The 19,885-nt window shown below is 45.9% G+C and overlaps 1 protein-coding gene across 8 annotated transcripts in view; it reads left to right on the top strand.

Moving 5' to 3' along the window:
- Nucleotides 1-19,885, top strand: part of Mgat4a (alpha-1,3-mannosyl-glycoprotein 4-beta-N-acetylglucosaminyltransferase A) — a 113,349-nt gene that overhangs the window by 1,634 nt on the left and 91,830 nt on the right. For 3 of the 8 annotated variants that reach the window (XM_063267508.1, XM_063267509.1, XM_039083970.2), the window contains exon 2: nt 3,695-3,883. The gene's annotated coding sequence lies outside the window, so the exon portion shown is untranslated. Of the gene's footprint in view, nt 1-3,694; nt 3,884-18,174; nt 18,381-18,504; nt 18,633-19,885 lie in introns of those variants that run through there. The other 5 variants (NM_001012225.2, NM_001160155.1, XM_006244840.4 and 2 more) reach the window with 4 other exon arrangements.

Below are 19,885 nucleotides of genomic sequence, written 5' to 3'. Positions count from 1 at the left end.
AGTCCACATGAAGGACTGCATGCAAAGACTCACAGAGGCTGAAGCCGTCAGAAAACAAAGTAAGAGAAAGGAAAATAACTTCTCCAAAGATCAGCACTTCTCTGTGGCACCAAGGGTTTGCTGATATCTGCTGCTGGTCCCGAATGCCTCGCTCTGATATCTGGAGGAGTTTCTCTATCAGATATGAAGTCCAGGAGGCCTTGGGGTTTCAAATAGCAGGCAACCAAAGGGAAAGGGTTGCCAAGAAACACATGTCCCCATGAAGTGGCTGTTGTCATTTGCGTACTGCTTTGCCCCCTGAACTCAAATGGGAGTTTAATTCCTAAAGTCTTGCATGAGTGGGAGTGGGAATAAGGGAACAGAAACATCACCCTACTGTGGTGTTTAGAGATAGGGATATGGTTATAATAAGTTAGATCACTAGAGGAAGGTCTTTATAACTAAAACTGATGTCTTTATGAGGTGAAGACACCACACAGACAGGGGCATGCATGTGGTCCTGCTATTGCACAGTACAAAAAGCGTAACCTTCATCAGGTACCACACCAATGGGCTTTGTGCCATGCAGTTGTGAGCTGAAATAAAAGATCCTTTCTCTCAAGGTATCTTGCCTCAGGTGTTTCAGCATAGTGATAGGAGACTGGTTAATGGAGTAGCTGATGTCATTGTTATTTTACAGGTGTGAAAACCAAGCTCCTAAGAGTTCCTAATTGCTAGTCTATTGATATATGTAATATATATTTGGCACATGCAGCATAATAGTATAGTAGCACTCTATAATATCGTGTATTGCATGCTAATATACAGTATACTAATATAAACATCTGATATAGCATACTAATATGATATATAACATATAACATTGATATGACACGCACATACTAATGTAATAGGAGCCATAGATTCATACACAACTCAGATACCAGATTCAAAGTCTGTGATGCAAACTCTAGCTAAAGTCTCAACACAGTGGTTCACCTTAAGAGAACTAATTAAAAGAGTTTCACAGAGTCTGACTGTTGTATTCATTGTATCTTGTTATCTTGCTACTTTAACCTTTGAGAAATTGGCTTCTGAGTCAGACTTTCAAGATGACCTGAGCCTGTTAGCCTAGATACTTAGCTGACTGAGAGAGGATTATGAATCCAAGACATCCTGGGCAATTCAGTAGTGGTATACCTCCCAGACACACGAAAGGCCCGAGATTTAGTCCCAAAGGGGAAAGGAGAGAGTGGCGACTTCCACTTTTTTTTTCAGAGCTGTGGCCCCCCTGGGTCTCCATTCCTAGAGGAGATATGGGTCAGAGCTATTTTCGGAGCGTGTTTCCGGCTCCCACACTCTGTCCTCTCCTGACCTGGGAGCAGGCTCAGCTGCTCCTTCACCTTGGTTTCAGGCTAAGAGTGTCTTCTCTTCACGCTTGTTCGATGCCCTGTCTGCATCCTCGAACCTTCAAGCTCAGCAGTGCCCTTCTCTAACCTCCACCAGACACGAGATCCCACACCGCAGCAACAAACCATAATAAAGTACCCATGTCCCAGTCAGAGAGTCCCCAGAAAGGGTTTTTATTCTTCATGGCCCGGGTTGCCCTTCTGTTTCTAATCGAACCCTGTGGGTAACTGCCCACTCCACGTACTTTCAAATCCAAGCCAGAAAGCAGTCGTATTTTAGATCTGAAAAGCAAGTGTTTTTAATTTTTTTAAGTAGTAGAATGACTTCAAAACATTATCCACCTCTGAGTCAGATGCAAATGATGGCGAAATTTAATGACATCCCAAAAAATGCCGTGAAGAGTTTTGGGGAGAGGCAACTATTTGGAAAAACGTGCCTTTTGTTTCTTATCTTATTTGAAGGGGCACCACCTTTCCACAGTAAGTTGGGGTTTCCTCTTCCTGAGGAAAGTTGTTCGCATGAGAGACACATGCTTGGTACCTTCGTCCTTTTCCAGCCCTGCGGGCAGCAGGGAGAGCTGTCAGCCTAAGGTGGAAGGCGCCAGCTGCGGTTCATACAGTCAGATGCTAACAGACCACCGTGAACACTGTGCAGCTCACCCCAGGGCAGGCCATGTCTTGTCTTAGGAGTCAGGGGATTCTAGGGCACAGATCCATCTTCACTTGCCTGGTGGTTGGAAGAGACATCTACGGGCCATCATTTCTTCTGCAGTTTTCCACTGATCATTCATTCCCTTGTGCGTGGGTCAATTAATTAATTACAAAACTACATGTCAACTTTTATCAACATTTTCTTCTGGCTGTTGACAGTGTAAGACCCAGGAGAGGTCTAGGGAGATGGCTCAGTTGGCAAAACACTTGCCTCATATGTGAAGACCTGACTGTTGATCTCCCAGAGCCCATGTAATCCAGGTGCAGGGCAGGATCACGCAATCCTCATGATGGTGAGATACAAAGTAAAGACTGGTGGTCCCTGAAAGCTTGCTGACTCCCTAGTGCAAGTCTCCTTTAGTGAAGTTCCAGTGAGAGACCCTGTCTCAAACAAAAGGTGAAAAGACCTGAGGAATAATGACACTCCTAAGTTATCTGCTGGCTTCCATGTGTGTGCACACACACATGAATGTACATACCTGCACCTGTAAGTGCACACACTCACCCACAAACACACACAAATATACACATACATATACACACATACACACATATTTACACACACATATACATACACAATACACGCACATACACACATGATCATACACACATATATACACATACAGATACATACACACATGATCACACACACAGATACACACATACACAAATACACATACACACACACATGCACATACACTCACATACACACATGATCACACACACATACACACAGATACACACACAGATAACACATGATCACACACATGCATACACACAGATACATACATACACACACAGACACACAGATACACACATACACACAGTTAAACACATACACACATACACACATGTTCACACATACACACAGACACACAGATAACACACATATACACAGATAAACACATATACACATACACACATGACCACACACATACACACACATACACACATGATCACACATATACACATACACATACATACACACATACACATACACACATGTTCACATATATGCACACATACACACACATACACACAGATAACACACACACATATACACATACACATACATACACACATACACATACACACATGTTCACATATATGCACACATACACACATGTTCACATATATGCACACATACACACACATACACACAGATAACACACACACACACACACACACATACACACACACACACACACACGTATACACTCATGCATGTAATCCAGGCACAGGGCAGGCTTATGCAATCACACTCACACATATGCAGATCAAAGGAGAGAGAAAGGAGACAGGAGCTGTGCTAAACAGCCGAGAGAACATGCCAAATGAAGACCATCTCTCAGGAAGAGGCCTGATGTGGACTGTGAATCCTTAAATCCTCAATTCTGAGAAGCCAGCATCAGGATTAAGACCAGACTCCAGCAGATGGGGAAGGCTAAACCTGAGCTGAGCTGCTTCCTGGTTATGTAGATGAAGTTCTTTAGCTCAGGGTCAGGTTTGCTTGTTCATGGGGCAAAATCAAAGTCAAAGCTGTTAGGGTTGTTGACAAGATTAAACTAACTAACGTGTGTTTCGTGTATCCTTAGTGTGATGCTGGTGGAGCACAAGAACTGTTACAGCTTCATCTTTACCTGCAGTTGCAAAAAAAACCCCCCAAAACCCAACAACAACAAAACAAAAAAGCAGGTGAGATGGTTCTGGAGCTGTGGATGGCGATCCCCTTGGGGGTTGAATGACCCTTTCACAGGTCTCATATCAGATCTCCTGCACATCAGGTATGTGTATTACAATCCTAACTAGCAAAAATTACCATTATGAGGTAGTGACAAAAATAACTTCATGCTTGGGGATCATCACAACATGAGGAACTGTATAAAAGGAGTGCAGCATTAGGGAGGTTGAGAAACACTGTTTAAGTGGGTAAAGGCTCTTGCCACCCAGTGTGACATCCGGATTCTATCCCCAGAGCTGTAGGAGAGAACCAACTCCTGCTAATTACCCCCCCCCTCTCTCCTTTCCCTCCCTCCTCCTCTCTCCCTCCTTACCCCCTTCCTAACTCCTCCCCCTTCCCCTCCCTCCCTCCCTCCATCCACCCCCTCTCTCTCATTTAAAAACACAGCAGTAATATAGGGAGTAGTGAGGGCAGCTAAAATGGAAATCCTAACAGGCTGCCCATCTGCGGGGGAACCAACTATGGTATCAACTAGCACAGTTTTGTTTGTTTGCAGACAGGGTCTTACATCCCAAGCTGGTCTCTAGTTTTCTTTGTAGCTGAGGAGGATATTAACCTGTGGGTCCTCCTGCCTTTTCCTCTGTGTCGCTGGGATCACAGGCACGGCACCCATCGTATATACGGTGCATGTTAAACATTCCACTACCTGAGCCACAGCCCAGCGTAGTCCCCTCTACCTGACCCTTCAACTGTCTCCTCTCTTCAGATGAAAACCAGAGAAGGGCCAGTACTTCAGTCAAGGAAAGAAAACATAGCACAGGCTCCCTCTCCCACCTAACCGCCATACAGGGTGGGAGAAATAGACGGGAGGTACTCCTTGTACCCCCCTGTGTCCTTGACAAGCCGCCATGTAGCTTTTAGCTGACACTGCTCTTCTCAATTAGCTCCTATGGAGTTGATGGAAAAGGTAAGAGTGGATAAGCCCCGTTTAGCTCCATCTCTCTCCTGTCTCTTCATCCTTCTTTTGAAATTTTTGACAAGCTATTTCTTTTTCTTTTTCAATTATTTTTATTGGTTTTGGCTTTGCTATGCTGAGGATTGCACCAGGGGGCCTCGTGGACGCCAAGCAAGCACTCTGTCCCTGATGTGCACAATCTCCTTTCTCTTAAGGTCTGATGCTCATTTCCGAGCAGCAGTGATGTGTCTCTTAACAGTCTGGCCCTGCCGTGGCCTTGCTGAAGTCATCCTCCTCCTGAATGCCTTCACGTGGTCTCTGCTCTCATCTGGAACGCAGCCATCAGCCTGACCCTGGGCTTGGCATCTCTAAAGCCTTCTTTTGCCTTCTCCTGTTCTCTGGCCCCTGTGCAGCCTGAGTGAGGATTCATGGGCTCCCGCTCCCAGGACCCACCCTCCCTCTATCTCCTGACCCCTATTGTGCCAGTGTCACCAGGAGACTCTCCTGGGCCACAGCTCAGAGCAGCTCATTCTCAAAAGAGCCAAGTGGCTTCTCAGCATGAAGTACCCAAATTCCCGAGTTAGGGACAACAGTTCTCCACTCCAGAAAGCAAAACCACAATTCCAACTGCCCGGGCCCCAGGCCCCAGGCCCCAGACCCTACGGGACTCTGGATCTTGGGCCCTGGGCCCCAGACCCCACCACGCCCCAGACCTCACTGGACCCCCCCGACCAAGGGCCCCGGGCCTGAGACCCCAGGCCCCACCTGACCTCAGACCCCAGCCCCCACTGGGCCCCAGACCCCACTGGGACCCAAACCCTAGATCCTAGATCCCAGACCCCAGACCCCAGATCCTGGGCCCCAGACCCCACCGGGCCCCAGATCCCGCTGGACCCAGGACCATGGGCTCCAGGCTCCAGGCTCCATTGGACTCAGGATCATGGGACCCAGGCCAGAGACCCCAGGCCCCAGACCCCACCAAACCTCAGAACCCAGTCCCCACCGAGCCCAGACCCCAGATCCTGGACCTTGGACTCCAGACCCCGGACCTCGAACCCCAGACCCCAGACCCTGGGCCCCTGGCCCCGAGCCCCGGGCCTTGGCCCTCTTCCATCTCTTTCTCTGCTCTTACCCTGCACCTCAGGCATAATTCGGAGCCATATTAGCTGTGTGCATAAGCACACGGAAGCTGTTCAGTAAATATTTGTCAAACAGGAAGGAATACTCCATATAATCAAAGAGTAATTCCTAAATATTTGTTCTCAGCAGAGGCCAAGACAGCAGCTTTTCCTCCCGTGTTTGGAAGATGGAGGAAACAGGCTTTTGCGGTATTAACGGTGCTCACGGTGGGAAGGAGACCTTATTTTGCTGCATGTTCTTGTCAGTATTCTGCCCAAGGCGTCAGGTGGTTTTGTTGCTGAGCCACGGTCTCTCACAGGCCTAGGCTCACTGGCTGGCTAGCAAGCCTGGGGACCTGCCTGTCTCTGCCTCCCCAGTGCTGGGATCATAATGACTTACTACCATACAACATTTCTTTCCCTTTTTGATACTCTTTTGTGTGTGCATGCGTGTGTGTGTGTGTGTGTGTGTGTGTGTGTGTGTGTGTGTGTGTGTGCTATGTACACATTCATGTTCATGTCTCAGCAAAACAGCCTCAGGTGTCAGTCCTTACCTTCCTCCTTGGGCCTCTTCTTGTTCATTGCCTCAGATGCCAGTCTAGCTCATTGGTGAGCTCTAGGGAGTTCCGCCTCCTGTCCTGTCTCCACCTCTCATCTTGATGTAGGAACCATGGGATTAGATTGTAGCTGTGTGCTACTGTGCCCTGCTTTATCTGAGGCTGGGAATTTAAACTCAGGTTCTGGCGTAGCACTTTGCCCACTGAACCTTCCCCCAAGACTGGTGTAATGAAGCAAAACGTAAGAATCATTAGGCAGTTAGGGCTCTGCACACTGTAGGATTTTCTAATAACTCAGTTCTCATCTGGGGCAAATTCTTTGGGGCACTTTCCCAATACAATTTTAATTTATTTTTCTTAAGTAAAGTATTTTTCTCCTTCACAACTTGTTCAGTTATCTTAAGTAATTCTCATGTGTGTGTGTGTGTTTCTCTTTATAAAGGTATGCTGACAATTCCATAGTCTTCTAGAAGTTTTGGAGTCCAGTTCCTTAATGTCTCTGAATGTTGCCTAGGCAATGTCATAGTGGCACATGAGATAGGATTCAGGTTAGAAAATTATAAACATGATGACAAAACAAAGAAAAAAAAAAAACCCCAAACCTCTATCAGTGCCTGTGGTTCAGGTGAAGGCTGAAATGGAAGAGAGTTTGTCGTGGTAACAGATGATATCATACCTAGACTGTCAGTAAGAGTCTTGGAACAGAAATGCCATGACGACAATGATCAGAACCAGGTCATTTTGGTCCTCCGTGTGACAGCGTTAGATTCTGTGCTGATAAACATCACATTGTTCAAAGCAGGCTTAAAGGTCGTTGCAAACGTAACCACTCTGCTTTCTCTTCCTTCACACCTTGCTCAGTTATCTTAAGTTTGAGATTCAAAATGAAGTGTCATCGACCTAAGCACAGTGACACACGTCTTTAATCTACGTGCTCAGGAGGCTGAGGTAAGAGAATCATGAGTTCTAGGCCAGCCTGGGCCTAGACATAGTGAGACACAAAGATAATCCAGGACGCTTGTAAGCCTGCAATTCTAGAATGCTCTGTTCGCATGTGAACACACGCATGTGTTGTGTCTTCCACAAAAACCTATCAGGTGCTGCTCAGAAAATGGGTACACTTCCTCAGCTTCCAACACCCCCTGTGTTTTCCAGAACACTCTTATGATGCATGTTAAGAAGAGCATGTACACAGTAGGTCTGTCCTGCAGACTTGAGGACTAGTTCAAATCTGCTGGGCCCTTGTCTATGGCAGCAGACATTCCTGGAGAAGCTCCAGTTCCTCCCTGTGCGTTGACTTCTCTGTCTCTGCATCTTCTCTAGCTGCTGCTTCTCTTCTTAGACAGACCGCTTCCTTCTGCTGTCTTCTCTGCCCTTGGCTTCTATGTGGCTTGCACCTTGCCTCTGCCTACTCCAACCTGTGTGTTCTTGCTTCTGTTCTGACAGCGAAGGAGACTGCATGGCTCACTTCAAAGGCCTCCAGAGAGGACTTTAATGAGTTCCATTGGTCTCAGCCCCCTTTTTTTTTTTCCCCCGGAGCTGGGGACCGAACCCAGGGCCTTGCGCTTGCTAGGCAAGCGCTCTACCACTGAGCCAAATCCCCAACCCAGGTCTCAGCCCTTTACAGTCATCTCACTGGATAGGAGCTGAATGTTAACAGCCCAGTGGGCTATGTGTCTGCCTGTCTTTGCGACAGAGAAACCAGGATTACAAAAAGGATTCTGATCATCTGGATTCAATTCGATTAATTCTGAGGAAAACGACACTTAATAAATTTGCAAGTTTTGTGTGCAAAACCTTCAGATAGCATAGGCGCATAGGAGGGAAGCCAGAGGAACAAAATGTTCTTTGTAAAGAGTATGGATCAACAGAGGTGGACTGCTGGAAGATGGCCCAAAGTTAGGAACCAGCCTGAGGCTCCGTGGTAAAGGGCTAGTAACGTTGGCAAGTCCCCACAGGCTGGTGAATGCATCTCTCACAAAGTTGCTGTCCGTTTGTAGCCTGAGAGGGACTAACTTCTCAGTCCCAGGCAGGGTCTGAGCAGTGCATCTTCTTCCTGTCCCTTTGAAGGATGGGTGTAGCTCATGTGTACAAAGTCCTTTTTTTTAGATGCACCTCAGTTTTCCCCCAGAGTTCACAACTGAAGTGACATGACATTTTTTTTTTACATGAACATTAGAACTTTAGTCATGTAAAGGCAGGCCTTTGTTCTCATTTATCTGATCTTATGCTTTGTGATAGTAAATTTAGACCCTGTCAGATCTGGAGGAGAAAGTCAAACTAATGAGCAAATATTTACATAGTATGTTTAGGAAAGATACAGATTTGGACAAAATAAGACCCAGGTTTTTTTTTTTTCTCATCCAGGTAAAATTATTATAGCAGTTTTTAAGCTGGTATCAGTGACAGGAGACATCCTTTATTCAATTTATTCTACATACATGCATGCATGCATACATACGTCACATGCATGTACGTATAGGTATTGTTCTTTATCTGTTATGGGAATATATTTACCTTGGAGTATTTTTTTTTTGTATAATCCTGTCAGTCTGATCAGAAATCTTCAGTGCTCTCCTCTATGGCTACCTTGTAAACTCTCCTACCCTGCATTCATGTTTCCCATGATGCCTCTCTTCATGACCTCAGCCGAGTCATTCTGGCTAGGTGCTGGGATCAATGAGGATGTGCTGCCCACTTTGTGACGAAGTGTACATGTAGCTTCTTCCCCTGACCAAATCCTACTCATGTCCTTCCAGGCTCAGACCCAGCTTTTCCTCTTCCACGTGGTTCTCATTAATTCACTCATCAACCCTCTGAAAAGCCTAGTGAGCGTCTAGTGAATGAGGTGACCTCTGCCCTCAAGAGGGAGCTGCTTAAAGACCCAGGCAGCAGGTTGGCAACTAGGTACATGGAGCTGCGCATGCGCTGCTCAATAAAAAGAAAATGTTGCTCTGGTACATCATGGGGGCTTGTGTGGGAGTGATCCTGAGGGGCCGGCTCTCCTTCAACCCTTTCAACAACTGAAATGAGGCTCTCCTGTTTGTCCCTTCTTCAACCTTCCGGTAGCACCCAGTTTGGAAACTCAGAACATGAGAAACGTGAAGTGGTAGACACCTCTCCCGAGCTTGGGTTGGGGAGGGGTTAGTGTTCAAGCCCAGCTTTGAAGACTGTCAGTGAATGAAGGTGGCAGAGTTGGGACAGAGACTGAGTGGGTCAGGAGCACGGTGCCCATCTGTGGAAGCGAGGGCGTGGTTCTACTGAGGGACCTATATAGAACAAGGCTCTAGTGATGGAGGCAGGAGATGAGCAGGAGTTTTTCAGGGTTCCTCCAACCACACTGTGAACTCACGGAGGGTTCCCATAACGTCTCAGACTTTAGTGTCTTGCAAACAGTGGGTCATAGGAGGAGGGTTTGATAGAGAATCCTCGTAGTGCCTCAGTGGTGATAGCTGTCCTGAGAGAGACAAGGCACCTCTTTTAGGAGCACTGCGCATAATAGAGGCCTATTTTAAATCTATCTGAGTCCTGCTGAGCCGGAAGATCAGAGGAGCAGGCAGTTTGCCAGTCCTCAGTTTCCAGGACAGACTTCTGCTTTACCTTGAAAGAAAGCCAAACCTGCTTCTTTAACCTGCTTACTTATCTAGTCTCCCACGCTGCCTTTCTAACACCTGTCCTATGATGCTGGAGTTGTCTGCCGTGGAGGGGGAGGAAGAGTTGCGGTTGGCTGGTAACATTTCCTGGCCTCCATCGCTAGATGGCTTTTTCAGTTAAGATCTACAAGGAGCCATGGCGGGGGGCTCAGAAGGCAGAGGAAAGAGAGATGCTTCCTGCTCCTGCCTCCCTCTGCAGGTGTGGTTGCTGGCAACAGCTGTAAGAACACTGGGCAGTTCCTGTCTCCAGCTGTCTAGCTGGCTCTGGCCTTCCCACCCAACCCCAACAGTTCTCTAGGAGTACCCAGCAGATGCCAGCCCGGGGGCCTGCAGGCCCCTCTCCCTTCCTCTTTGCTCCTTCCTTTCAGCACTTCATTTTCCCAGCCTCCTCAGCACCATGACATGCAGAGCCCATTGTGAGTTCCTTTTGTACAAAACACCTCCAATAGAACTGGGTTGTGGTGGCACACATCAGCCTGGGTTCTTCCCCCTCTTCTTCCCTGTCCTGTCTCTCCCCTGCTTCTTACTTTCCCCTTTCACCTGTTTTCCTCTTCCCTTCTTCCTCTCCCTCTGTTTCTTCTCTTTCTTTCTCCCCTTTCCCTACACTTTCTCCTTTTTCTGGCTAGATTCGGATAGACTCGTACATACTGGAGGATGCTCTGGTAATGAATGAAAAATTAGCGTAGTTTCAATAGCCCAGATCCCTGTTTATCATTACTGATAGCCACAGTTCCGGGTATACTAGATGATTGAGGGTTTTGATCTCGTTTGAAATGTGTTGACAGAGTAGAAGAGAGTTGCGTTGCTCTGCTTGGTTTTATGCACAGTGAGATTTCAGATGCACGACAGGTACCAAACTCAGAGAGGAATAAAAAGAAGTGGGGGAAAGGAAGACATCCCAACGTCACTTTAATTCTCTCCTATTCAAGACTCATCCATCATGCTTTCTGAATACACATGGAGTATCATAAAATGAGTCAGCCTTAATGAGGTGGCTAACTCTCTTAGAGAACTGCCTTTCTGCAGCCATCTTGGCAACAGAATCTTTGGCTGACACAAAGTATCACTCTGCTGTCCTAAACCCCAGGCACCCTGCAACTATGTTGTGGTGATTCTCTTTTTAGAGGTTTCTCAACAATAGTTTAGCAGTGTCTTGTATACTTTATATAAACACGGTTTGTTCCAGTCCTGAAGTATGGCACCGTCTTCTTATGCTGTTGTGAGGGAGACACACAGTCTGTCTTTTGTCTGAACAATACGCTTTGGTAATAGGAACTGGAGTGGGAATATGAAGTGTCTTTGAAAGGGACCATTGGTGAGCAAAGATGTGGGGAGGGAGAGTAAGAATCAGAAGCAAGAATAACAACCTTTTGTGGTGTCTCGTTTGGATGGACCTTAATGTGCACGTAGACTGTTAAATGTTGTCCTGTGTAGTTTTTGTGTCGAGTTGACACCGTTAGAGTGCTCTGGAAAGAGGAATATCAATTGAGAAAATGCCCCGGAAGAAGACTAGCCTACAGGGAAGGAAGCCTGTGTTGACTTTTCCTGATTAAAGAGTGATGTGAGAGGACCCAGAACACAGGGAGCAGTGACATCCCTAGGCAGGTGAGTGCACCATAAGGGGCAAATCAGTAAGCAGCACCTCTCTAAGGTTCTGCCTCAGGTCTTGCCTCCTGGTTACTGTTTGGTCTTCCTGCCCTGACTTCCCTTAAAGCAGAAATAAACCCTTTCTCTTCAAGTTGCTTTTGGTCATGATATTTTATCATAACAATGGAGACTTTAAGACAAATATGGTGGTCGGTCCCATTTATTGCCTCTTTCAATCCCTCGGGTTTGCATGTCCTGTCTGATTATATAATAGGGGTTTGCAAACTTTATCTTAAAATATTCTACAGCTGCCTGGTACGGCAGTACCCACATGGGTGGCTGAGGCAGGCACATCTCTGTTAGTTCAAGGACAGGCTGGTCTGCATAGAAAGTCCCAGACCAGCTAGGGCTTGTGAATTCGCTTCCTCTCTCTCTCTCTCTCTCTCTCTCTCTCTCTCTCTCTCTCTCCTGTGTGCGCGCTCGCTCGCATGTGCCATATATGTTCTACAAATAAGAAAGTATTAATCGAACCACTCTTTAAGTACTGGGGTTTGAACCCTGGTCCTCATCTACTCTAGGCAAGCACTCAACCATTGAGCTACATGTCCAGCCCTTTATTTTATTGTTTGTTTTGAAACAGGGTCATGTTAAGTTTCACAGACTAGTCTTGAATTCACTTTGTAGCCCAGACAGGCCTTGAACTTGTGATCCTTCTGCTTAACTCCCTTGGGTATCTAGGATTACAGATGTCCCAGGTGGTGCCAAGGCCACCTAGATTGTCACTACTTAAATTTTTCCACTTGAGACTCACTTTCCCCTTAGAAATCTATATACAACACTGTGTATATAAATTTAGGAAATATGTTATAAGTCAAACATTTACTGACAACAAGTTATAAAAAATTTAGTTTATAACATTTTTTGCTATACATATATTTTCAACATTAACTAAAGACAAAAGTAAACTCGCACACTAATACATGGACACAATTGTTCATTTTTACATAAAGAATAAATCTTGGCTGGATATTTGATGGTACATCTTCAATGCTTTTCACAGTTGGTTGATATTTTGATTTTATAATCACTAATATTGAGAACTGGTTTGCATAAACACATAGTACAAAATGGCATAAGGAAGTTTAGAGCCATCTCAGAAATTGTTGGAAATTCTGTCCTAATCCCCAGCCAAAATTCATGTAATGATTTTTTTTTCCAGTGAAATTCAAGTCAGCAACTCAAGTAACAAATTTTTGTTTTTGTTGTTGTTTTGAGACAGGGTTGGCCTCCGCACTCAAAGATTTCTGCCTGCCTCTGCCTCAAAGAATGCTGGGTTAAGTAGAATTGAAGTTGAGCCATGCCTGCCTCAAGTAGCAAGTTTTAAAATCAAACATTTGAACCCAATATAGATTAAAGATATACTAATTTAATGCTTACACACTGAGGAACAGCAGGAGGTAGATATTAAATGCTATTGTTTTCCATAATCAAAGCATCATGTTTCCATAAAGCAGACAACTTAGTATGTGCAATTTGTTGGAAGGCATGGCATACAGTAGTCTCATGTTGGAGTTGAGGTGTTATAGGTATTGTGTGAGCAATGGCATACTAAGTACAAAGTACAGATGTGTGTATTCAGAAACAAGGCTGCAGTGTGCAACACGTGTAACTCATGTAACATGTGTAATGTGTGTAATGTAATATTTGTAACATGTGTAATGCATGTTACATGACATGTAATAGGTGTAATGTGTGTTATATCTGTAACATTTAAATGTGTTTAACATGTTATATACATGTAATGTAATGTGTATAACATGTAGTGTGTATAACATGTGGTGTGTGTAACATGTGTAATCCATGTAATGTGAGCAATGAATGTAACATGTGTGATGTGTGTACATGTGTAACATATGTAATGTGTATAACATGCAATGTGTGTGACATGTGTGATGTGTGTAACATGTGTGATGTGTGTAATGTGTGTAACATGGATAGTGTGTATAATGTGTATAATGTGTACAGTGCATGTAACTCATGTAACATGTAACGTGTATAGCAAGTGTAATGTGTGTAATGTGTGTAACATGTGTGATGTGTGCAATGCATATAACATGTATAATGTGTGTAATGTGTGTAACATGAGTAATGTTTAACGTGTGTAATGTGTGATGTGTATAACACGTGTAACACGTGTAATGTGTGTGACACATGTAATGTGTGTAACATGTATAATGTGGGCAGGTGCCATCACAAACACTTTAGATTCACCGCATGTTTCATTTTGAATTAACATTTGCTCTTCATATGTTCAAAAACCTCATCCAGTTACCAGATTTTTCGCAACCTCAATATTCAGTTCTGTGACACCGTTTAGATCTATAGCCCACCACAGGTGGGGAGCGGACCAGCTATAGACAAGAGTAGCATCTTGGTGTCTCCTGACTAAACCAAGGGCTTCCCTGCATACACACACTACTTGAGAGAGCCAAGGAGAATCTCCAGAGGTGATGCCTCTTGAAGCCCTCATATCGAACACAGGTTCAATCCAGGACCCCAGGATTACATTTATAACCAAGTGCAAGTCATACAAGTCTGATTGCTTACTTGGGGAAGGACAGGGTGGGGAGAGAAAAAAAACAAAATGAAACCTGGCAATCTTGTGCTTGACTTCTTGGAAACTGATTAATGCACTCGCCGCCAAAAATCATCAAAGAGATAAAAGGAAAAGATTTGTTTCCTGTGTGTAGTCTGCTTTTAGCTTGAATGTCACTTCCAGGGAGCCCAAGAATCTGATTAATGGCCTTCGACTCTCACTGCCCAGCTCCTGTGCTTTGCCCCAAAGTCCTGTGGTTTAATTACTTATCTAAGTCTCTCACTAGTCTGTGAGACTCCATGGGGAGGCACCAGCTGTCTCTGTAACCATGGGTCTTGGGGGGGTTGGGGAGGGCTCATGGGAGAGTGAACATGTGTGTGTAAAGAACAGGCATAGCTTGACAGCTTTATTGGGGACAGTTATAGCAGCAGTTCTCGACCTGTGGGTTGTAGCCTCTCTGGAGTTGAATGACCCTTTCACCAGGGTCACCCATCAGAAAACACAGCTATGTACATCATGATCCTTTTTTTAAAATTATTTTATGTATACGAGTACACTGTCACTGTCTTCAAGCACACCAGAAGAGAGCATCAGAACCTGTCACAGATGGTTGTGAGCCACCATGTGGTTGCTGGGAATTGAACTCAGAACCTCTGGAAGAGCAGCCAGTGCTTTTTTTTTTTTTTTTTTTTTTTTTGGTTCTTTTTTTCGGAGCTGGGGACCGAACCCAGGGCCTTGCGCTTCCTAGGTAAGCGCTCTATCACTGAGCTAAATCCCCAGCCCCAAGTCAGTGCTCTTAACAACTGAGCCATCTCTCCAGCCCCTACATTATGGTTCTTAACAGCAGCAAAATTATAGTTATGAAGTAGTGACTGAAATAATTTCCTGGTTGGTAGTCATCACAACATGAAGAACTGTATTAAAGGGTCACGGCATTAGAAAGGTTGAGAACTGCTGGGCTACAGAATGGTGGTGACACTACAGGCTGACCTTCTTGGCTCTGATTTTACTGATAGTGTGAAGGTAAAGAGAGAAACCACAGAATTAAAAACTGCTATGAAGAGGCAGCAGGAGAGCGGGGCAAATGTCATGGAAGAGATTTAAAAACAAAACAGAATTTGATCAGACTCGGGATTTGAACTAACTGCCTTTGATTGCTAATTAAGGAGATCATGATGCTGGATGTTTTTTGTTTTGTTTTGAGACAGAGTCTCATAGGTCAAACTGGTCTCAAACTTGCTGAGTTATTGAGACTGGCCTTGAACTTGTAATCCTCCTGCCCCAGTGTCCTGAGTACTCAGATTATAGATATGGGCCACCATGCCTAGCAATTAAAGCAATCTTTAATACCCAACCCCCAGTTAATCATTTTCCAAGAAATGGGAACACAGGACGGGCAGTTGTTTTCCACCGTGTCTCCCTTCATGCACTAATAATCAAACTTACATCATTCATGAGAGGCTATTAAAGTGTAGTTAATCGGATAGCCTTGGCCATAGCTGGCAAAAATTCAAGATTGTGAATGTCGCAAGATCGAGAGGAATCACAGATTCGAACTCCCACATAGCAGGCATATTTCACACCCTCCCAGTTTCTTAGCTCAACCAACTGAACACCACAGCTTCCTCTCAGTCATGTGAGTAGGGACAAGTTTGATCGTGGCAGGCCCTCCACAGTTTCTTAGAAAAGCTGTCCTTCTGCCAGATGAAAGGCAAGGGATCTCTTAATGGCTCAGCCTTTAAAGGCACATGCTGTCGAGCCTGACCACCTGAGAGTTCAATCCCTAGTTCCATACAGCTCTGACTCCCGAGAGTAGCCCTCTGACCTCTGCGTGAATGCCGTGGCACACCTGTGACCCTGCACTAAATAAATGTACAGAAAATGTTATAAAAGGTCTTCATCTTGTGGATGTTTATTGCTTCTTTTCACTTCCGATGTTCCCCCGTTTACAGAGACTAGAGAGACCGCCTGAATATGTATTATTCCTGAATGTACCACTCCAGTCTGTATCCACATTACACCTTTTCTATTTTCTCTTCATATCTGACCTTTGTCTCTGCTTAGAAAATGTCTGCAAACACTCTCATTCCCTTCCTTACCAGGAGAAAAAAAAATAGAGAGGATGGAAATAGGTCTTTTTAATATTCATTCAGTCATCCAAAAGCTTGTGGATTGCTAAAGATGCAAATGGAGACAGAGTACTAGAAGGCTCCGAATCAAGGAGAATCGGGTTTAATCGCTGGGAGTTGCCTAAATAACCATTCAGAAATCCCTGGTTTCTCTCTTTATAACACTGGGACATCAGAAGAATGACTGGCTGGCTGTGTTGCTCAGTCTTTTAGCTGACCCTAAAAAAAAAAAAAAAAAAAAAAAACATTGCTCAAGGGCTGTTTCTTTCCTGTCGAATATTTTCTTCCATGAGGCCATGAACTGATCTGACATCCAGAATAGCAGAAAGGTAGCAAGGCCTGCTATGTCTATGCTGACAGGAGAATTAGCAATTCAACCCAACCGTGTTTCAGACACTGTCTGGTAGGGGATCATTTATATTGTTTTTTGTTTTTTGTTTTTTTCTGGAGCTGGGGACCGAACCCAAGGCCTTGCCCTTACTAGGCAAGCTCTCTACCACTGAGCCAAATCCCCAACCCCCATTTATATTGTTTTTATCCATTTTGAGATCTATTGCTGGGTTGCTATGTTTTAGGCACAGTTATGCAGGGGATTTAGCTCCATTTCCCCCACAGCAGAAAGCATAGCTGCCATTGGATCTATCATTTTTCTCATACCCAGGTGGTGCAGAGCTGGGGAAAGAGGGAGACTATGAGCCTCTTTTAGGATTTTTAAAACAGCTTGGGAATGATGGAGAGAAATCTCACCACAGGAGAGCTGAGAAACCTATAAATATAATAGCTAATTATTAAACACTCATTTTGAGGCAAAAATAAAGGTCCCCCCCCCAAAGACCTCCCCAAATCCCTCACTCTGATGTTACATTCTAGAGTTTTCTGTTTTTGAATTACTGTCTTTTGATACAGGTCTTTATTACCCTGGGGTTTGCCAGGAACAAGTCTGTCTCCTAGTTCTTTGATTTCTTGTAAATCTTTTCAGGGTTGTTGGGAGGATTTTGGTTAACAGTGAGGACAAACACATTTCTTATCTTATTAGCTGTGTAATCATAGGTAAACTCTTTAACCTTTGAGCTCGAGTATGAGAAATGGGGATTAACATATGATAAGCAATTAGAGATCTTAATACCTGCCCGGCTCGATATCTAACAGATAATGTGTACAGGACTAGTTAATTATTAGCAGCCCCAAATGGACAGGCCACTCACATCTTCTATAGATGTCCATCCATTTCGAGCTGAAGTCAGCTTTAAACTTTAAGAAATGATAATCCGACATGTGCTCGAGAGAGAAGGGAAGACTAAACGGCATAATAGAAAAATCGGGGGACATTAGCACTGCATATTTGTTGCTTTGGTCCTCCCTGCATCTCTGCCTCCTCCTGGGAGCTGGAGGATAACGATGCTCCTCTCTGATGCTGGCAGTGTAATGCTTGGAACAGCGAGCCTTGGGAGTTACGGTTGGATTAGAGCCAGGACCTGTCACCGCGCCTGGACTGCCAGGAGATGGGACCCAGAGCTAGGAGGAAAGGCCATGGTGGTCAGGTTGTGCGCTGAGGGCTCACTGGGGCCTTTGTTGCTTCCCGAGGTTGCCTGCGCTCAGGCCAGAGGGTATGAGCCAGATGTGGCGGCTGCGCTCCAGCCTCGGTCGCGACACCGATGCAGGGGAAAGGGCTGGAGAGAAATATATAGGCTACTCCATTGGGCCGCTGAGTGACAGGAGGGCCGGCCACTGGCAGCGGCGGCGGGGCGCTTGGGGAAGTGGTGGCCAATGGCTGGCGGCGACTGGGGCGGGGTCTGGGTAGGGGCTGTCCCTGGTGAGGGCGGGGCGGAGCGCGCGGCCGGCGGCGGCGGAGGCGGCTCCAGCTGCGTCGCCGGCGGCCGCGGTAGAAGCGCCCTGGCCCGCGGCAGGTGAGGAGCGCGGGGCGCGGGGCAGGGAGCGGCCAGGCGGAATACGGCGGGGTCCGCCGAGCACCCACCTGCTGGCAGCGGAACCCGGGCATCCCGAGGTCTGCGTCCGATCGCGCGCGCACGGGCCCTCGGAACGGGGAGCGGGGCGCGGGCCGGGCGCCCTCCGCGCCTCGCCGCCGCCGCAGCCCCTCCGTGCTGCGCTCCCTCCCGGTGGCGGGCCTGCAGCCTCGGGCGGTCCGGAAAAGTGCAGTGCGGTGTGCGCGTGCAGCGGGGTCAAGAGTTGCGGGCAGGACCCCGCGGCTGGAGGGCTGGGGAGCTGCAGGGCTGGCGGTGGCGCCACCGCGGGGCAGGTAGGGCGGGGGCCACTTGCCTGCGGGGGACTAAGATGTGTCGGAGGTACGGAGGAGCGAGCCCCCGACTCCTCCCAGGCCTGGGTTTCCTCCATCTCCTGGAAGCCCGGGGTGGGACCCCTCCCTGACTCCAGGTGGGGTCTTGGCCCCCTCCAGGTATGCCAGGTGATGTCTGGAAGGCTTGGCGTTAAGTGGTGACAGTGGAGCACTTCCGAGCCCGCCTTTAATTCTCTAAGCGTTGTGATCTCAGGAGCGGGTTCAACCGCTTACATTGGGAATTAGGAAATAGCAGTAGATAGTGTGTTATCTCCTTCGAGACTGCCATCTATTTTGCTGTTGTGCCTTTTGCTGCCTGACAAATTGTTTGGTAAAAGATAAAGAGTGACACGGTTGTTCACTTGAATGTAAAAAAAAAAAATCTAAATTTAGAATCATGTAACATGCGCTCAGTGCTTCAGGCTCCTTTCTCTTTCAAATGCTTAAAGAATAGTTTTACTAACAGGTTATGGTGACATAGGTCCCTTTAAACCGTAAGTGTACATCGTAATGTATACTTGACCATGAAATTATGTAAGCTGCATAAAAGAAATATTTATGTTCTCTAAGTGGAAAGTGCATGAGTTTTCCATAATTGCGGTTTATAAAGTTGTGTAGGCTTACGTCATGGTGTTCATTGATCCGGGGTGTCATGGATCGTGCCTCTTATTCTTCTTTCAGGCACCCCTGTTTTGTCTGTGGGTTGCTGATTAAGGACTCTACCAAATGCTAACCAAACTGTTCTTAGCCATGGAACATATGGGATATTTCAGAGAACACTTTAAAAACTTAATAATAAAAAACCCCAGTAATGTAAGAATTAAGATGCAAGGTTGTTAAATCTTTTAGCAAAACAGATTCCTCATCCTGAGGTCTGGAGTTGAAAGTGTCTTTTGGAGGATGGAGGAATGGCTAGTAATAATGTAGCCTTTTTTTTTTTTTTTTTTTTTTTTTTTTTGTCTAAAGACTCGGTTCTGTCAATTGATAACCCAGGACAGTCTTACAGTAACGGTGGTATATAAGTGTTCACATATGTGGCTTAGGATACAAATGTAGGTCACCTGTGTCTAATGAGCCAGCCTCGTAGCTGCCTGGGGTGGTTTAAGGGTCCATGGCTTATTCTGTTTCCTCCGCTCTGGAGATTTCATTCACATGTGCTTCACGATGAAGCTTCGTTTGGAAACCCAAGCTGCATTCTGGTGGAGGATAACACTCCT

This window comes from Rattus norvegicus, chromosome 9 (assembly GCF_036323735.1).
Source record: "Rattus norvegicus strain BN/NHsdMcwi chromosome 9, GRCr8, whole genome shotgun sequence".
Taxonomy (NCBI): Eukaryota; Metazoa; Chordata; class Mammalia; order Rodentia; family Muridae; genus Rattus; species Rattus norvegicus.
This window is presented reverse-complemented; position numbering and strand designations above follow the sequence as displayed.